Below are 12,052 nucleotides of genomic sequence, written 5' to 3' on the forward strand. Positions count from 1 at the left end.
TTGAGCTGATAAATTGAATTTCTCAGTTCGAAAACGAGGGTCCCCATCTTGGAAAAATGAAATTTTTCAGGAGACCGTAAAAATTGCGTGACAGCCACAGAAAAGGAGTGTTCCCACGCAAAAAAATGAACATCGTAAAAACCCGAATTGGGTCGATTGACACTCAAATCAACGTAAAACAAAACAACGTATTTGATGAATTGAGTCAAATGTTTCCTTTGCAGTGCTGAACTGCGTGAATTTGAAAAATTCTGGACGCACTCGAAACTGGCTGGTCCACGACTGATTTTCCTGATTTTTCTTGATGAAATCAAACCTGAAATTGTCTAGTTTTTCAACGGCTGATACCCTGATCTACAGAACCCATGATTTTAACTTCCTAGATTTCCCGGATTTCGACGCGGAAGTTACCTCATGAAAAATTGGATTTTACTTCGATTTTCTTCCACATTTTCTTGGGAAAACAAGGGCAAAGGAAATAACTTTTCTATCTTTTGTCTGATTCTTTGAAACCAAGTCAACACGGATTACCAATTTAGAAAATAATTAATTTCGGAGCGGAGAGAGAACAAAATTCCGGTTTTTAGCATCAATATCCTGACGGATCCCCTAATTTCTCCGGATGTCTTTCATTCCTCGATGAATCGCGATGTTGCCCGGTTTTCGGAGGTCCTAAACATCAGGAATTGAAACTTCTTAAAAAAGTTCCCTGATTTTCATTTGTTTTCCTGACCAATGTACCGCTAAAAGTCTATTCCAGTCGACGATCTGGCGACTTGAATCAGAAACAGGAACAATTTATTTCGACCGCTAAAAGCGCACTTCACGCGCTGAAAACGCATGAAATAGAGAAACGAAGGGTAGTTAATGCATCCCTGGAACCTTGGAAAGAGGTTGATGCAGAAAAATTGGGCACACTTTTTTTCCATAGATTTTTTTAAAATGATGTAGTTAATGGGGGAGAGTAGTGCTTCAAAGAGTCAAAAATCATATTTTGTATTAATTATCGCCAAAACGATGGATTCTGATATTAGTTTTCCGGACTTGGAAATTTTTATTTCACAGTGTGTTTTGGAATGTTGATCCCATGATGTACCCACCGAACAAAGTAATTCATTGTAAAAGTAAGTATAAATGTGATACATAGAGTATGGTTTCTTACCTCTTCCATATTTAATGAAGAAGCATCGTTAGGCGGTAAAGTAATCCACATAAAAAAACTGTAACAGACAAACAAACAACGAATATTAGACATTTTTATTATGTACAGGAGAAACAAGACAGTTCTTACAGTCCTCTTTCTTATCAAGAGACGGTCAGAACGATAATGAGGCAAAAAATTTAGTTAATTCAAAGATCACAAGAAACAACATGATACATAGAGACAAGGTGACTAGCTTGGCCCAATTTCGGAAGTAATTTCAGTTCGACCGAACCCTCAAAGAAAATGAAGGATGCGTAGTCCACTGAGGACTTGCACTCAAAAGTAAGCAAAACGATAGAAACTATATGATTAAACTTAAGACAAAGGGGAAGTGGAATATGGAAATCCTGGAGGGATCAACTGAAATGAGAGTCTATTTGCGCGTTTTCGGCAGCGTGCTATGATAAACCAAGTATGAAAGTCTCATCCTTTCAAAGCTTTCTCATTAGGGTCAACGTGGAAAGTCGAATTTCAGCGCTTTTAAATGAGGTACCGGTACGAAGACTGTACATCCGTATCGACCAATCAAAACGCTCGCCGTTCAATGTGTCTCCGCGCCTTTCCCGTGACAGTGGACACCCTGGCGACACATTTTTCTCCAAAAAAAACACGTCTCAAATACAGGGTGAGCAGATTTCTTGGATCTCAAAATTCCATTACTTTACAGAGATTAAAAACATAAAATTCCCTGACTTTTTTGCGACTTACGATTGTTCTATTGGCATCATTTCTAAAGACAATGCTTATCACAAAAAAATTAGGGTGCAGTAGCTTGAAATTGAAACGGTGAGAATGCGAGACTTTTAAAGAAAGCTGTTGTGTAACGTTCTATTAAACACCACCAAATGTAACAGTTGTAATTTATATTTTTAATTATTGTATAGTATTTTTTGACCTGTGCCATAGCCCTAATAATGGGGCTCACATGTACGAAAGTTATAAATAAATAAATAAATAAATAAATAAATAAATAAATTAATAAATTAATAAATAAATAAATAAATAAATAAATAATAAGAAAGAAAGAAAAAGTTCTAACTTCCGTTAAAAGAACGTAACTCGTAAGGGATGTAGTATGTTTCAGCCGGAAGAAAGGATTTCAATGTTCCTAAGCAAAATTCCCTAACCTTATCAGGGCTGGATAAAATTCCCTTCACATTTCGAGGACGTCACAGGGTGTCTGCTGGTACTCTGTCATTAAAATTCCTTGCTTTTCCCGAAAAGTCTTTTTTTTTGAAAATCCTCAATAATCCTTGCTTTTTCCTTACCTTTCCCTTGCTGTTTCCTGATCTCACAAGCATTATTAACAGAGGCGGATTGGGAAAAGGGAATGATAGAATGACAAAGGAGTCAACCGAAAAACACGAGGAATTGAATTGGGAATTCGATAAATGAATTTTGTTAGGAAATTGCACATCCCCAGGACTACTTTTTAATCACGAAAATCTCGAAATTCCGTACCTTTCCGCGGAAAATCCGTACCTACCGACCTTCCGAAATCCGTGCTTTTTCAATGAATTCGTACTTTTCTCATACCCTGATGTCAGGGACATTTCAAGAACTTGCCACACAAACGATAGCCACCCTAGCAACGGCGTATCTCCATTAAAGCTCTTCATAAATAATCGAATCCAGGCGGAGCCTCCTGCCTCAAAAAATATCGATTGTTTCACATACACACAAGCGGACGCGGTGTTGCCGGCTCGCGATAAATCGCCACCGGTTGATAGGCGCCGGATCCTAAATCCTCTCGCGGCTCGAGGGATGCGAGCCGCGCCGAGGGCTCGAAAAACCGAGGGGGAAAGATCCAAACAAAAACCACCCATCAATCCACTTATCCCCGCCGACGTTACGCGGTTCCTCCCCGAGGAACAGAACAAGAGCGGCCGCAGCCGCCTCAGACTTCCCTGCAGCTCCCCCAGCACACCCTTCACCCCTCGTTCGCGGGTTTCGCCAAGGTCACGCACACAGCGGCGCGAGCAACGCACACAGACGCAGCGCACACCCTAGCGCCTCCCGTTTCAACAGATGATGCGAACGACCGGGCCGGCCGACCCGATGAGTCACGTGACGACCCCCCCCCCCCTCCTCCTCCGGTACCGCCCCCCTCGCGGCGGTGTTGCCGCGGCGCCGCCGATGCGCCGTTTGGATGCCGACGCCGCTGAGCGAGGATTACGAGGAACGGAACGAGGGCTTTGTTCGAGCGAGTTACTATGCACCGAGGAGGTGCTCGCTGCTCCGCTCTTGAGCCCCCGCGGTATGAGCACCCATCACGGATCCGCGTTCCTCGCTGACGAAACGACCGGCGGCTGAGGACTCTATCGGTATGGACAGGTGAAAACTCCTGATCTCGTCTCGTTCCGTCCTGGAGCCGGTTTCACGGTCAGGGATGAAGATTGATCGTGCCGTAGAGATCATTTTCTGAGGAGGATCCATATGGTTGACATTGAGATCAAGGGAGGCTCATTGAAAAATGTATCATGTGGATTGCATTTTGCAAACAGGAACCACTAGCATTGCAATGATGCTAAGATTGTGCATTTTCATCTTTGCAATACAATTGCGGAAATCGTGAAAAACCTATCAAATTTTGATGGTATTTTAGTCCTAAATTCACAGTTTTTAGCGAGTAAAATAGAAACTATTAATGGATAATCGGTTTTTCCTCAAAGACAAAAGAAGTTGCACAATCATTGCAATGCTAGTGGTTCCTTTTTGCAAAATGCAATCCATGTGATAGACAATTTTTGCGAATCACATTGATTGCATTTGCAAAAAGGAACCACTAGTATTGCAATGATGCTAAGATTGAGCAACTTGTCGATCTGCCGCAAGAAAATTGCGTGAAGTCGCACCGAATAACTTAGCAACATTAGATGCGTAAATGCTTCTGGCTAAATTTCCAGATTTTTTAGCGAGTAAAATTGCAGACTCAATTCAGTATGGATTACTCGGCATGTTCCGCCAGTAGTTACATGAACGAACTGTCCTTTCCTTAAATAGGAGGCTCCATTCCATAAGTCCACACTGTTTTCACTGTGATCAAGAGATGTTTAAGGAAACTTTGGACATCACATCATGAAATAGACGATTTTTGCGAACCTCCAGTAAAATTCAGTATTGTTACTCCATGTTCAGTCTAGTAGTTCCGTAAAGAGCTCCTTCCCTTGGGAGGTTCCATATGGTTGATACTGAGATTAAGGAACGCTTAAAGAAGTCCTGAACAATGTATCAAGAAATAGACAATTTTTGCGAACTTCCGGTAAAATTCAGTATTTATTACTCCATGTTCATAGAAGTTCCGTAAATAGCTCCTTCCCTTAGGAGGCTCCATATGGTTTACATCGTGATCAAGGAAACTTTGAACGATGCATCATGAAATGGACAATTTTTGTGAACCTCAAGTGAAATTCAGTAGTACATCACTGGAGATGGATCTTAATTCATAGTCGTTCTGTAAGAGCTGTTTTCATTAGGAGGCCTCATTATGAGGTTTGCACTGTGATTAAGATAGATTTACGAAACCTTGAACAATGCATGATAAAATACATCATAATAAAAAGTGTAATGACACTTTTTTCGAAACTCCAGTAAGATTCAGTATTATTACCATTCGAGTGGATCCTTATAAGAAATTACAATAACTTGCCACGATAAAAAATACAGAATACAAAAGAAGATATTTTGCTAGTTTTGAAAAATTTAAAGTAAGTTTGCACCTAACTTACGATTTGTCAAAAACGTAGAAGTTTTCTCTTGTATTTTGTAGTTTTTGCGGTGGTTAATCGTTGTATTCCGTGGTAAGGATCCGTTTTCAGAGTTATAATACTGCATTTTCCTCGAGGTTCGCAAAAATTGTCTGTTCAATTAAGCATAGTTCACGGTATTCTTAAAACTCCCCTAAGCCCAGGGGCAACCACATGAGGTCTCCTAAGGAGAGGAGCTCTTTAAAGAACGATCATGAATACGACAGAGAAACGTCTAACTCCGGCAGCGACTCCTGACGAAGATTTCAGTGGCGTGGCGTGAATTGCGATGTATCGATTGTTATGCCATTTAAACCTATGGAAAAGGATCGATAAACAGGGTGTTTGCGGCGAACACCTTAATAATCGATTCTTTACCGTAGGTTTCAATGGCATAACAATCGATACATCGCAATTCACGCCACGCCACTGGAAGATTTTGAACAGCATTATTTTCTTCATGGGGAAGAAAGGTAACTGAGAACCTAATGAGCATTATTGAGAATGACTAACTATGCAGTTTGTTTTAATCTTCAAATTTTTTTTCGAAGAAAAAAAGGAATCCGAGAGAGAAGTATGCACTTGCATCTTTTCTCTGAGGTGGTTTGGCTCGTTTGGTATACAAGAGAAATGCGGAAAAAACGACGATTTGTGTTGCAAATTTATAAGTCTCGGTCGGAGAAGAAAAATATATGTGAAGATGAAAGGAGCTTATCCTGAAACCTGCTTGATTAAAGCAATTTTATTCTATCTTCAAGAGGAAATCTTATTCGTGAGAAATTCTAGAATGCTCTAGCTTGGATCAAGTTACCTTATTTCCCAAGGCAGCTCTCAAGAAATTGAGAGGTATGTATCTTCTAGAATTTCTCGTAAAGTTTCAGTTCGTTTTTCAGTTTCGTTTAATTAAAATTTGGAATGAAAAATAAATAAAGTCTAAAAGAAACAAACCCCTTGTTACCCAAAAACCTTCACTAAAAAATAAGGTAATTGACTTGAATAGAAACATTCCGAAAACTTCTATGAAGAAGATTCCCTCTTGAAGAGGGAACAAAATCGCTTAATTCAAGTAGGTTTCAGCATGAGCGACATCCACCTTTGCATACAACTTTCTTCTTAGCGAAGTATTCAAGAATGTGCCTGCTTACACCAAGTCACTGTATATTTTCGGTGTCGATTTCTCTCTTCTGATTCGATCCATTTCTAATCGGTTTTCTTGAGATGGTTAACGATTGTACAAAAGTTCAAAGCAGAGATGCTTTTGATTATGATTTCGCTCCAAAACTGTGAGCTTTAAGTAATCGCAATCAGATGCAGAAAGTTCTTAGCCTTACCATTTTTCAAATCGGCCCTCCCATTTGAAAATCCCATTTTTCCCAAGGAATTCCAAAAAATGACCTTCTTTAAGACTGTGCGTAGAAATTGCCGCGACTTTGCGAAAAACAGGTGTTTTTCACCTGTTTCGCAAGAAGATGAAACAAGATTTTGCCAACTTTCCCGGGTGAAAAAAAAAACATTTTCGGGGCCTTTCCGCTTTCTAACGCGACCTATCGCGATCCGACCAATCGCGCGGTCGAGAATTTTTTGCACCCATGGGAGGAAAGGCCATACCTCGGAAAATTTGTTTCACTACCAAAAATTGCCCTCAAGTTTGCCTCACGCAGCCCGGGATCGCAAGGCTAGGCATCTTTTGTGACCGTATTTCAGCGATATGGAGAGGCCAACAGCAAGGGTTGAAGACAGTGGCGCGAAGGGTTAAAACTCGTCAGATCTGCAGAAAAATTCCGAGTGAGGACATTCTCTACCCTCGGTGACGGAGCCGGATGTTACTTGGCGTCCGACTTGACGTGACGTCACTAGACGTCTTACATCTTCGACTGTAATGACAATCTCATTTTCCTTCTTCAGTTTTATCTGCAACATTGCCGAGTGTTGATAACGCCTCGGAACGCCCATTACGAGCCCCGGGACCCGACTCCGGCACCAGAGTGCTTATCTACGCCCCAGCGATGCCGTCCCGTCTCTCGGAGAGTACAACGCGTTAATTTTTTTATCGTTCCGAAGGGATAAGTATAGACTACGATTGCCACAGAATTTAGAACCCGAATTTCCCTGACACATTTTGGTAAAATTCCTTGCAGGCTGATTTTTTAAATCGATCGACAAAGCTTTAGACAAACGAGACAAGAGGAATAAGGAGGGATCCTTGGTGTGAGCGGGTGGTTGCAAGGGACGAGGGTGAAAGGTAATATAGACTAACAAATGGCAACCCACGAGGAACCCCATTGTAGGTCCATCATTTACCCTCTTAGTCTATAGAAACCACCCATTTCAATGAATAGGATCGCTCCATACTCCATACGTCTTCTTTGTCTATCAATTTCAATAATCAGCCCGCTGACAGTTGAAGATATGCCAGATGGTTAAAAATACATAATTTTAAATAGTTCTCAGACAAAATTTGTTGTACAAAACGTTAAACCTATTCTAGAGAGCAAATAAGGGGAGCTGAACATGTCCCCCCTAACGCTTTCGTCATTTTCCCTAACATTTTCAGGTTTTTCCTGAATTTTTAAAATTCCCTGAATTATCCCGGTATTCCTGGTAGTCCCTGACTACACAAGTAAATTAATAATATGACGAAAATGAAGAAGCTTGTAAAGTTGAACGATTTCCTTTCGAGAAAAAAGTCTCACTTATTTTAATGCAAGAACTACAGCCAAAGACAACATTCATCCGAGAGAAGTGATTTAAGAGACTTATTTTTTGCGTGATCATTTTCTGCGTTTTGACGCGAATGCATTATTTATAGCATGCATGCATACAATGCATGTGGAACTAAAGATACATATATTTGTGGTTTTGGGTGTATCATGTAAAATGTACCGTAAGTTAGAGACTTGAGTTGTTCAGCACTGATGGAACATCGATTTGAAGTCTGAACGAGTAATCCGTGTGATCATGTTCCGTCTTTCATGCTAAGCGTCTCATAATACTCTGCAGAATACCGCATCAAAATCTCAAACTATACTTTGCATTATGCGTACTTGAGAAAAACGTTTAAAATTAATCATTTCAAAAGCTTGCAAAGACACCGGCAATTGAGGACAACCTCTACCTAACAAAACTAGATAACTATCCCCGCCAACTGCGAAAACTTTATCTCAATTTTTCTTCATTTCACGACACTATCCAACACAGGCACTTGCCTTAAAAATACCGTTGAGATGTGAACAATCAAGAGATGCCAACAGAACAAGACTCTCAAACTCACAAGGCGCTGTGATACAACTATTCGTGCTTTATGGATGTGCTTGAAGTATCATCAAAATTGAAGGCGAACTGAGACACTTGGTCTTGACTCCGACTTCGTGCTGCGCTTAAGGACGACTTAATTCTATCAAAACGAGACGACTATCCTCGACATCTGGGCAAACTTCCACTCAGTTTTTCTCGATATCTCGAAAGTATCGAACCGAAACACTTGCGCGAAAAATACCATTGAGCTGTAAGAAATCAAGAGATGCCAACAGAACAAGACACTCGAACTCACAAGGCGCTGTGATACAACTATTCGTGCTTTATGGATATGCTTGAAGTATCGCCAAAATTGAAGGCGAACTGAGACACTTGGTCTGAGTCTTGACTCCGACTTCGTGCTGCGCTTAAGGACGACTTAATTCCATCAAAACGAGAACGACGATCCCCGACACCTGGGCAATTTTCTACTCAGTTTTTTTTGACTCTCTCGACACTTTCGAACCGAAAAACTTGCGTGTAAAATACCATTGAGCAGTGAAAAATCTAGAGATGACAACAGAACAAGACTCTCGAACTTCACAAGGCGCTGTGATACAACTATTCGTGCTTTATGGATATGCTTGAAGTATCGCCAAAATTGAAGGCGAACTGAGACACTTGGTCTTGAGTCTTGACTCCGACTTCGTGCTGCGCTTAGGACGACTTAATTCCATCAAAACGAAACGACGATCCCCGTACACCTGGGCAATTTTCTACTCAGTTTTTTTGACTCTCTCGACACTTTCGAACCGAAAAACTTGCGTGTAAAATACCATTGAGCAGTGAAAAATCTAGAGAAGACAACAGAACAAGACTCTCGACTTCACATGGCGCTGTGATACACTATTCGTGCTTTATGGATATGCTTGAGAGTATCGCCAAAATTGAAGGCGAACTGAGACACTTGGTCTTGAGTCTTGACTCCGACTTCGTGCTGCGCTTAAGGACGACTTAATTCCATCAAAACGAAACGCGATCCCCGACACCTGCAATTTTCTACTCAGTTTTTTGGACTCTCTCGACACTTTCGAACCGAAAAACTTGCGTGTAAAATACCATTGAGCAGTGAAAATCTAGAGATGACAACAGAACAAGAATCGAACTCACAAGGCGCTGTGATACAACTATTCGTGCTTTATGGATGTGCTTGAAGTATCATCAAAATTGAAGGCGAACTGAGACACTTGGTCTTGACTCCGACTTCGTGCTGCGCTTAAGGACGACTTAATTATATCAAAACGAGACGACTATTCCCGACATCTGGGCAAACTTCTTCTCAGTTTTTCTCACTCTCTCGACACTATCGAACCGAAACACTTGCGCGAAAAATACCACTGAGCTGTGAGAAATCAAGAGATGCCAACAGAACAAGACACTCGAACTCACAAGGCGCTGTGATACAACTATTCGTGCTTTATGAATGTGCTTGAAGTATCATCAAAATTGAAGGCGAACTGAGACACTTGGTCTTGTTTCCGATTTCGTCACTTCGTGCATGCGCTTGAGGACGAACTTTTTCTAATAAAACGAAACAACCATCCCCCTTATCCGAGCATTTCTACGGCAAAACTACGAAACCACGCAACGCATATTGCGACGTTGCAGATTTCCTGTCGTATTTGGATTTTCCAAAGGAGGACCGTGACAGACACTTAATCCAGTCATTTGGTGTTTTAAAAACACCATGTAAATTTTGGTATTTTTGTGTGTGCGAAACTCTTTGACGCGCCGGATGAGCCGGATGTCTCACATATGGCGGAAATTAAACGAGAATTCAAAGTTGCCCCCTACAAATTAGGGGACACTCCTCCCCCCGTCCCAACCTTAAAATCGAAAAAAGGTAGATAATCGACTATTTTCTCATGGTTATGGCCGGTATGTGAGAGATCGTGAATATACCGTGTATTTGTGTGGCACTTACTTGAAAGGAAATAAAATTGCGGTTTTATTCGACCCGACATTTTTCCTATTAAAAATGTGCCCACCACGCGGTTCTCATTTAAAAGACCAAAAATGTCAAAATTGCTTATCTGTTGTTCCTAATTTTCGAGAGTTTCATGCTCAATACGTTAGGGGTAAGCATTTTACGCAGGATTTAGGACAGTCAAGACCTATTTATTAGTCATGCCTGGCGTTTGAATAAACAATTATTCCAAACTTTTGCAGAACTTTACAAAATACAAGGTATGCGGATTAAAAATGACGAAGATCGTGGTAAAAGGCCAAAGTAGCGGAAAAATCACACTTAGATCAATGCTTGCGTTCAAAATATTAAAATTACTCCGACAAAGTATGGGGTAAGGAGTGGACTCAAGATTTTTAGCTACTTCGCAAGGGAAATAGCTTTCATTTTAACTCCGGTAAGAATTTGCGACGAGCGACAACATTTTTGAGCTTGAGTTTTCGGCGTAACACGGTGGACAAACCAGAGAGATTCTAGTCTCGGGGCTCGAAAAGGGAGAAACGCTGGACAAGCGCAGCGTGCTGTAGTTTAAAGAGCAGAATCGACAAAAAACGAGTGAAGTGAGCTGGTTGGGAAATGATACCCCACATGAAGGTGCGAATATAGAAAGAGAGGAAGCGTGGAAAGTTATATGAGTTCGCACAATCGTACGTCGTAGCGACGGCACTCCGTTTAAAGAAAGTGAATCCGAACTAAGAGAGCTAAATATGGAAGCTACATTTCTACGGAAAACAAGAACATTTTGACGACTGGATAAAAATTAATTTTGGCGTGGATAGAGAAATAAGTCCCGCGTCTTATAATCCAGATTCCCTAATTTCCCCGGATATAATTGGGGCGTTGGGTGCAAAAAGAACCTGCCTTTAGGAGTTGCGGTGTTTTAGAATCTCCAGCATTAATTTAGCTTCTAGAGTAGAGAGGACACAATAATTGGGTAAATTTTCTGAAATTTTACGCTTTCAGCTTTTGAAATCAAAGAGAATATTCAGTGAAGGACACAACGAATCTTTGCACAAGGGATTGTTAACTTTCGAGGTTGTCTACCAAACCACAAGGAGTATGAAGCGATAAAATTTCGGACCTTCTCGCAGAACTTTCGTACTTTTTCATTACTTCCGGACCGCCTTCAAAACATCACTACTACTCCCGGACTTTCTAGAACTACTTTCTATTATTTTTTCTTTTTTCTTTTTAAAAAAAGTTGTTTTTTAAGCTACTTTCTACTTTCGGACCAGTGAACATCATGTAATGACACTAACAATCCTAGCGCTGCCTGTTTGGGGGGTAGTTGAACTGGGCTCCGCCACCTTGAAAAAGGATGAAGCGAAGAACTCGTAATCTTTTTGCGGAGTTTAACAGGGTGCCAACTACGACGGACTGGTTGAAAATCAGTACTTTTACAGCACATTTCCAAGAAATTCAGTGCCTCCTGAACAGAATAAATCAGTACTTTTTCAGTATCTCCACTTGACGAAATTTGAAAAATTTTGAAAATTTTAAATTCTCGCTCAAATTGCGACAAAAATGACGGAGACACGAAACATTGGTGGCTTGAAAATTAACAATCGCGATCTTGCAGAGAATACTACTCTGAGAATCAACGCGGAATGGAAATGAATGCATACTTCCCAGGCTTAATTAGAAAACACGCGTGGTGAGAAGAAGAACATTCCGGATCTTCTTGCGGAATTTCCGTACTTTTTCAGTACTTCCGGACCGCCCTATTTCCGGACTTTCTGAAAAATTCCAGACCAGTATACACCCTGCTGGACCGGTGAACATCGTATAATGACACTAGCAACCCTGGCGCCGCCAGTGAGGGGGTTGTTCGAAGGGCTCCAC

General features: G+C 41.0%; 1 protein-coding gene across 11 annotated transcripts in view; it reads right to left on the reverse strand.

Moving 5' to 3' along the window:
• Window positions 1-12,052, reverse strand: part of LOC109039571 (uncharacterized) — a 98,529-nt gene that overhangs the window by 57,676 nt on the left and 28,801 nt on the right. For all 11 annotated transcript variants that reach the window (XM_019055102.2, XM_072296009.1, XM_019055101.2 and 8 more), the window contains one exon: window positions 1,163-1,220. The gene's annotated coding sequence lies outside the window, so the exon portion shown is untranslated. The remainder of the gene's footprint in view (window positions 1-1,162; window positions 1,221-12,052) is intronic.

This window comes from Bemisia tabaci, chromosome 2 (assembly GCF_918797505.1).
Source record: "Bemisia tabaci chromosome 2, PGI_BMITA_v3".
NCBI lineage: Eukaryota > Metazoa > Arthropoda > Insecta > Hemiptera > Aleyrodidae > Bemisia > Bemisia tabaci.